We start from the raw sequence: 9719 nt of genomic DNA, 5'->3' as shown, positions 1-9719 counted from the left end.
TATCAGGCGTATCGATCATACGGGCCCCCCAGGCTACAGAGACCCCTAACCCAAAAATAAGTAAAATGTACCGGGAAAAAACATACCTAAATAAAAAATTTTAAACTACTACTAAAAAGCTAAAAATTAATATTTTCTACAACATTTTTAAGTCGGTGCCAAGTAAAAGTGGAAAAATCACTTTAATAAAGAGATTTTTGACTTTGACTTTGACTTGATCAGTAAATATTTATTTTAATTAAATGCACGCATTTTTGTAACCCAACTAATTTTGATACAGGGCCCCTCCAAGAAACTCTACGCCACTGCCTACTATGTTACACAAAGCAGTGATAAACTGATGACATCGTGGTTAAAAATTCGGCATCACTCACATCGGTGGATCTGAGCATCTTACTTATTATTATAAACCAAACTTAAGACGAGTCTCCTCTAAGAAAAAGCAAGGTGTAGGCCGCAGTTCACCACGCTGGCCCAGTGCGGTAATTAGGTAATTGGTAGACTTCACACACCTCGGAGAACTTTATGGAGAACTCTTTTAGAGAGATTAGTTTGAGATTTGTTGGGCTCGAACACCGTCCCCCCAAAAGTGAGGCCGTAATCCAAACCATCGCGCTATAACCGCTTGTACATTATACTAAGTATATTATGTATTGTATATGTACAAAATATTTCGCTTCATGGCCCCGTGTAAGCGCCTACATGTTGAATTTGATATTTAAAGGTGGGCCCGCACCTGACAGCCTTAACACTCATGCATATTCATGTAGCGTGATTAATCATCCCCTTAACTAGGGCTGTCGCCTTTTGCGAACCTAAAAACCTTAGTCATGGCGCACCTTAACGTTGATATCGAACAATACATACTAATAACGTCATACATTGAAGTGTATAATTTGTTTCAAGTAGGCCTAAATATAATTCCTACTAGAAGACACATAATAATAATAACAAACTAAAATTAATATTTGAAACAAATATAAGCCGTCTAACTCTTCACTCAGCACTTATGCTGGCGCTATTGCCCCTTTGAATTGCTAGACTTAGCCGTTGGGCTACATTAGCGCTAGCTCTTGGGTCACCAGACGTCAAGACAAATTTTTGGGACACGATGTTACTAAAATTTTGACCGTCTTAAACGCAAGCGCCGTAGTCATTACAAATAACGGAGTACTTACGACGCTTAAGCATTTGAGCAGATTCAGCAGCTGCAATGAAGTTGGTTAAGGTTATGAGATAATTCCTACAAATAGAAATTTACTTCTATTACTTATATATGTGTAAGTTTGTCTGTGTGAAACTTGATCAAGTGCCCAAATTTTACGTAATTTATCTGACAGTTGCTAACTGATGGCGCTTGGGTACTTTACGATGACTCGCTGTCTAGTTTATCAAAGTTGTCACAAATGATACATAATCTAGAAACTAATCTTGATTATATTTGGCACATATACCTTGCATCTTGAAAACGGACACAGCATAGTATAATAATTATGACATTCTATTGGACAATTACCTCCTTACATATATTTACAATACTCAATAGTGAGCAATTTTTGACAGACCGCTGCTAAAACAAAAAAACGATAAAAAAATAAAAAAAGGATACAGTTGCCAACCCTATTAAAACACCTACAAGATACCTACCCCGCTATTGTACGGAATTTCGTGAAATATAACGAAGTATTAGTTATGCATGCTAGTGCAATTTGTTACTGGAAATTGAGCGTGCTAACGAAACTGTGTGTAAATATTTGAACATTAGGTATCGGCCTTACTGCCGGGCCTTTTGATTTATTTATTTACTTAATTACTACCTAGATTTATAACTTATTCTCTGTGCATTAGTTAATTATAATGGGGTTCGATATGGAATACCATTGTTTCAAACTATTTGAGATACTGTTTATCTTTGCAGATGTCTATATTTCTTACTTTTCTAACAATCTTTTTGTTACTTATAGCGTAAAATTAATTTCAAATGGTTACGAAAATAATAAGAACCCTCTCTCTTTCTGTATATAGAAAGACCCTTTACTGTGTTTGCTTTTATTTATTTTACTGCATTGGTTTTTTTATTTATAAAACATACTGTACACAAAAATATGTAGTTATTTAGTAAAACAGGCCTCCTTCTTTATCTAAGAAAGGGTTTTTGAGCACATACATTCCTTCACGCCAAGCCGCTCCGATACCGGTAGGCGGACTTAAAATATGATAGGTAATTTTTATGTTATGCTGTACCTTTATCTATTTTTTTATTTGAATCAGGCAAAAATGCCGATATAAAAACACATCAAATACTAAACAAAACCAAAATATAATAAAATAGGAATTAAAATAAAATGTAACACTAAGTACATGAATAGAAAACAAAATTACGTGATCGTTTACGACGATGCTATGAAGAAGCAGACGTTGTATAAGTAGATATATAATTCTTAGTTGCATAATTATAATGGGTGCAAATTCATACAGGGGTAAAAAACTCATAAAAGGTGAGAGACCTATTTAACCACTTGCTTGTATCCACTTACTGAATATTATTGATGAAATAATTAAAAGTAAAACCCGTTCTGCCAGCCGACAGTATTCAAAGGATTTAACCTCTGGTTTATCGGCACACGCTTTAGCCCACCAACCCGCACTCAATCTGCTGAGTTTCTTGCCGGCTCTTTTCAGTAGAATGTGCCTTTCGAACCGGTGGCAGAGTCACAACAAACAGACTGACTTGAAGTTTCAAAAGTGCCTATAAACTAGGCCTGCTTGAAATAAATGAATTTTAAATTTTAAATTTTATAAATATATTTTTCATAGTGTTAGTTGACGGACCAATCAGATGGCCCACCTGTTGGTTAAAAAAACAATTGCCTATAAACAAGGCAACACTAAGCAGGGTATGCAAGGAACTAACTCTTCCTGTAACATGCCGCCTTGTGTCCATCACCGCCTCATGTGCCTGTGTCCATCATCGCAACCACGTTCTACACAGCATCGCAACAATGCTGCTCAAACATGGCGGTACTTCCCTGGACGAGCTTTGACACAAAAGCTATACGAACTTAATAAAGGTGCTTTTATTAATTAAAGACTGTAAGTTTTTGGCGTGGGAGACTTCGGCCACGGCTAGTTACCGCCGTACAGAGAAAGATGTAGCGCCAAGCGATGTAGCGTTCCAGTACCATGTCGCATAGAAACCTATAAAGGTTATGCGTTCCATAGACCATATTGATAACAGGGTAGGTTGATTCCGTCTTAGACTAAATAAAAAAACAGCGTATTAAAAAATAAAAAATTGGAAACACAAAGATGTTTTTGCGTATTTATATCTTAGCTACCTACCTTAAAGAAAGTAACAATAAACAAATAGAAACATAATATACCTACCTATCAGTAGTATTTTCAAAGTCACCGCTGGCAAACGTGTATCTAAAAATATAAAGCCATAAAATATTCTAATCGTATTTTTTATTGTTTTTACCGAACGAAAAAAATGTTCGAGTAATTCAAAAAACGTTACACAAAAGCAAAAGTAAAAAAGATTTACGTTCGTAGGATTAACCCGCGCGTGCCCACGACTTTTTTTACATTCATAAAAAATAGTTTACAATGTTCTGTATAGTTTTTTTTTTTAATATTAGCATACGGAACACGTATTAAAGTCGTATAAGGTTTACATCTGTCGGTGGGCGGGGCTCGTAAGATGCATTTCGGATTTATGCTAATGGACGATTAGCGACATGATGCGATTACAATATTGCCATTTGTATAATTTTTGCCAACCCTATTTGATCACGATCGGTAGGTGTTAAGTTAAATATTTATTCTTTTTGTTTGTTTTTAAATGTTTACATCAAATGGAAAATGTTTGCAGTTCGATTGGGTCACTAATCAGAATAAAAAGGTAAGTAGATAGGAGCATAATTGTACTGAAATCATTAAAATAAATAGTTATTTCTACAAAAGGAACGCCACACAGCATCTTGACTGACGAATTAACGCCTCTTTAAAAAATCGCAGAGTGCGACAGTACACTATATTAATATAACTGTAATGTCATCTTTCATTCATTCGTGTTATAGTTATCCCAAAAAAATGTATTTCCATCTAGTTAGTGCAGGAACTGTACTTGGTTACCAGATGTAAAAATAAATTTATAAATAAATAATAATGAAAACTTTTTTCATACTCTTTTACCTGAAATCAGGAATAATTATAAAAACCGTAACAATCAAGTAGTGACAACTATAGGTAAGTATCAGCTGTGCTTGTTTTTAAGGTCAAATAGGTTCACGGATTATTATCGCATCAGCAAAAAGGCAGCATCATCATTATTAACAACTCATTCCCAGCCCGCTACAGAGTACTCGGAATGAGAAGGGTTTAGGCCTTAGTCCGCTTTTATGGATAATCCTGAGGCATGCAGGGTTCCTCAAGTTGTTATCCTTCACCGACTTTATGAAAATAGTAAGTTTTTGAACACTGTTTCTGACAATATCGGAAACCTTAAACTGTTTTTTTCAAGAGCAATTTTGCTAGTAAACTATTCGACACTCATCAAATGATGATGTAGGTCCTAAATCGATTGTCTTGTATTGGTGCCCTTCCTATATCGCAATAAAAATATCTACTTTCATCAGTGACGTTCGGCGACTTTTATCAGTGTTATCGGTACGGGAACAAAGTGTTAGCGACACATGTCTGTCACCCCGGGAGGAGGCGCGCGGCGTGTCACAGGCGATCGCGCGGCAATCCGTCAGCGGAGAACAACGCCGGGCCCCGAGGGAGTCGCCGCGTGTCCATATGCTCACCCCGCTAATTTGTTATTTCACTTGTCTTTAACGAGATCACGATTACGTTCTAGTTGAACTAGACTGGCAGAGCTCGTCCGGGTAAGTACTACCGCCATTCTTATGTCCGTTTACCAAGCTGCCTTAACTATATGTGGTCTGAATGGCGTGTTTGTAATGGCATATAAGGCTTAACACCTACGCCCATAGAGTTAAAATTCAAAATTCAAAATTCATTTATTTCAAGTAGGCCTAATATAAGCACTTTTGAAACGTCAAGTCTGTCTGTTTGTAGTGATTCTACCACCGGTTCGGAAGGCAGATTCTACCGAGAAGAAGCCGGCAAGAAACTCAGCAGTTGCTCTTTTCCAACATCAACAATTTACATTTTGCATTTTAACATTCATTTTTCTATCTTGTGAGAGCTGAAAGCGGAGCCGGATGCTTCCAAGCAACCTTGTCATTAAAAAAATCATCAATTGTATAGTAAGTAACCTCGCTGTAATAAATGTGTTTTAACAAATTCTTTAAACTTGTGCATTGGCAGGTCCAAAATCACCTTAGGAATCATATTATAAAAGCGTATACTCAATCCCACAAATGATCCCTGCACCTTACGCAGACGATATGCAGATGACACTAATTTATGACCATTTCTTGTAAGTCGACTGTTTATGTCCACTTTTTGTTTATAAAGACTAATATGTTGTCTTACAAATACTATATTGTTATAAATATATTGTGATATGTTACTACCCTCGCCTCAGGTTGATACACATGATGACGGAGTGTTGCTCTGTTTATACGCGATGTTTTTTTACTTACAACCTGGTAGGCTATGTAATATATATATATACAATGAGTAACAGAATTACGAAATAATATTGAAGAATGTATAAGTATATTTCATAAGGAATCACTCTGTAAAGATATTAAATCAAATGAAACATACAATCGAAATCAAAACATTCTATTTTTACTTATGACAACCCTATTGTTGATAAAAGACCGACACGCGCATAGTACCTACGCTACGTGACGCGTACCTAATAGTAAAAGTTGTTTGACGGCCGATTGGCGCAGTGGGCAGCGACCCTGAATCCTGACCGTGGGTTCGATTCCCACAACTAGACAATATTTGTGTCTGGGTGTTTATCTATATATTATAAGTATTTATGTATATTATTCATAAAAATTATTCATCAGTTATCTTAGTACCCATAACACAAGCTACGCTTACTTTGGGACTAGATGGCGATGTGTGTAATTATCAAAATTAAGCTTAATTTGCTATACTCCTATAGAAAAGCAGGAGAATCTGTGTGGTGTAATTTATAATTTCTTCAATCCTTATACTCCACACCAAACAGATCTTCGGCAATATACCCCCTACGCACGTTTCGCTCCGAAACCTGAGCATCCTCAGGAGATGTTGACTTTACAATGAACAATTGTTAAGTAAAACTATGGCAGAGGTTCACTAAAAAACTGTTAAGTTTTCGGTTTCACAGATAAGTCTTAGAGACATTTTACTTTTACTTGTTGTAGGTATATATATTGACAATTCAATCAATCATTCCACTAAAAAAACAGAATTTCCTATTAATAAAGAAACCGACTTCTCTTGCGCAGTGTTAAAAACCGAGATTCTATAAAAGGGAGATAGTCTAGTAGCAGTAGAGCTTGTCGTGCCAGAGCTCGAGCGCGTCTAAGGGCGGTGCCAGCATGGTGATAGTATCATGGCACGCTTGTTTTGTTTTTGCCGCAAAACAGCATTGCTATTGCCAAGCAGCATTGCTGAATTCGGGTCTGAAAGGTGTTATTGCGTGCACATGAGGCCTAGCACCTACGCCTCATGGATGGACTCAGGAATCTCCTTATAGGACGTGTCCCTCGCAACTACTATAGAAAAAGTTATTTATAATTACCTACTATAGAAAAAGGTTATAATTTCTGAATATTCTCTGGTCTGATCTGGTGCGAAGCTTATATCGAAAGGCGAGCGTTGGCTACTTCAAAGCCTGAGCTGAGGATGAGTCCCTCAGTCTTTAAATTAGCTAATGAATAAGGTATAACGTCGTAATAGTTCTTCAATAAAGCGTTGGTAACACAGTGGGCAGGACTTAAACTTCACTTTCAGGAGGCCGAGTTCGAATCCCACCTATACGTTTTAAGCAATTAAAATATCAATTGCTTCAACTGTGAAGCAAAACATATTGAAACCTGAAAGTTCTTCATATTCACAAAGGCGTCTGGAGCCCACCAATCAGCACTGGGCCAGCATGGTGAACTACGGCTTTAACCCTTCTCACTGGCCTGTAAGGCCCGTGCCCTGTGGTGGGCCGATAATGGGTTTATCTGATGATGATAAGTTGAGTTTCAAAATCAGTATTTATCACGCGCTTATATTTGAAAGGTGTTCTCAGTTAAAGCCTTTCTTAGTATTTACTTACTTACGAAATAAAAAGAGTTAGGCACGATCAAAATTGGCCTAAGAAGTACCTACCTAGGTAAATCACGAGTGGCTACAGTACAGAATAGTATACAATAAAGTAGATAAATGTATTGTATGCTCAAATAGATAATACGTGCGTGATCTTCAGACAAGTCGTTTATCCTAACGTCAAAGGTTGTCTGGAAGAGATCGCTTTAGTGATAAGACCGCCTTTGCACGCTCTATTTTATTATCTAAGTTTCTTCTGTATTTGTGTTTTATTTGTATAAAATGTGTGTGTGCAATAAAGACTTCAAACAAACAAATAAGTTCTACGATCGTGGACCTGTAATTTTTTCGGCATAATCCAACAGCACTTAGATAGATGAAAGTTATAACTAAATCATTCCTCAGTCACCGAACAAAAAACACATGAAATAGTCGCAAAAAAAAAAACACCTAGATAATATTTTAACGAACCTTTCAAAACGATCATCCAATTGGATTTACCAATCTACGATCGGAATGATTCCCTCCATATTTTCCACTACGCTGAGTCAACACACGATCAGTTACCGGTGCAATGAAAATATTGCCCATTTATCTTTCGTTTTTCCTCCGAACCCCGCGATTTAACTCCACATGTGAATTCTGTGTACCTACAATGTGACAATTCATTTATCGGCTCGCTGATATGTGAAATCACTATATTGTTTGACGTTGACGTGTTTTTTTTTTCAATTCGATAGGTAGGTAAACTAAAATAGATTGATCCTACTTTGTAAGCAGTGAGAATAAATAAACCTAGAGTATAACGAAACGGGTAAAATACAACGTATACAAAGGGCTTTTTTTTTCAAGTGTTCTTAAGTAGGTCCACCTGAGTAGATCCATTCAATTCTTCCAGATAGTTGATTCAATCCAGAGGTCAATTCTTTTACATATGACATGAAGCGGTGATAGACTAGTGGGTATAGCATCGGCTTTCCTTTCGTGGTGCCCGTTTTGAGTCCCGACACGCACCAGTGACTTTTCGGAGTTATGTGCGTTTTCAATGTAAGCAATTTAATTATCATGATAAACTACTTAGACACAAGGAGGTATCTTTGCATCGTTCGAGTCCATGTAGGACTGAGGTGCATCGATAATGCAGTCGCATTTATATCAAAATACCCACGAACACAATGTCCTGAATATCAAAAGTTTAATTTTTTACCCACTTTACAAATTTACTGTAACAATCACATGCTTTAAACGGTTAAGGAAATCATGGTAAAGAAACCTGCATGCCTCAGAGTTCTACATAATGTTCTCAACGGCGAGTGAAGTCTACCAATCCGCACTTGGCCAGTGTGACAGACTACGGCCTAAACCCATCTCATCCAGAGAGGAGACCCGTACCCTGAAGTTGGCCGGTAATGGGATCGTGATGATGATGAAATATGACAAAAAGGCACAAAGTTTTTGAAACATAACATTTTGCGTTTAATTTTTTATAATTATTTTCGAGTATTTATTTAGTAGTAGCTATTTCCAGAAAATAAAGCTAGCAAACCCAAACCATCAGCAAGTTAAAATGGCAATGAGCAAGCCATGCTTGGACCAGGAAACTCCTACAGAGGAAAACGTAAAATCTATGCGTAGCATGATGGAGTTAAAAAGAAGAGAGTGAAGGGGAGTGGGTGGATGAGAAAAGCCGAAGACCTGTTGAGGGGCGCGTTGTGGGAAAAACCTATGTTCAGCAGTGGACCGTGTACCGCAGGGTGAAATGATGATCATCATGATGATTTCTAAAAAATAAAAAAAAACGTAATATTATGATCGCATAAGATTAAGATGTCAAGTTCAAAAAGTTGCAAGTACACCTAAAAACCAACGTATCGCTTAGTAATTAATTAAATGTGTGTGGTCTAAAAAATCATACCCTATACGGGTACGGCTTTGATCGCTAAGAGCAGTAACAACTCACTGACTTTTTATACCTCGTTACATTATTACATAATAGGATAGAATATACAAAATGTTTTATAACGTAGGAATTTAAAACATGTTACATACATAAAGAAACAATTTTTTAAGGAGGAATCAGAAAGTCCTCATTTTTGATATTTCTTACTCTATTAGGATTTCGACATCAGCTGTGCATCCAATCAGACCTGCTTTCTATTTTCAAGATTATTGAAGTTAAATAGTTAAGGCATTTCAGACTAGCAATATTTATTACTAAATTTTGAAAATTATTAAATTTTTCCCGCTTTTTATTGCAACCCAACTAAAATGTTTCTAAACGCTTTGTTCCATCTATTACTGAGTATAGGTACTACGTTTCAAGTTTGTATTAATTTTACTACTCAGCACTAGATGGCGTTAAATAGGTTTTTTTTTTTAGAAATACAACCATAGACTACAATCCATAGCACGAAATGTGTAGCTTGTATACTCGTTCGTTGTGTCTTGTTCGTTGTTTGTGTTTATTTGATCATAATATTAATATA

Source organism: Pararge aegeria, chromosome 11 (genome assembly GCF_905163445.1).
Source record: "Pararge aegeria chromosome 11, ilParAegt1.1, whole genome shotgun sequence".
Lineage (NCBI taxonomy): Eukaryota > Metazoa > Arthropoda > Insecta > Lepidoptera > Nymphalidae > Pararge > Pararge aegeria.
The sequence above is the reverse complement of the archived record's forward strand: the minus strand, read 5'-3'. Positions refer to the sequence as shown.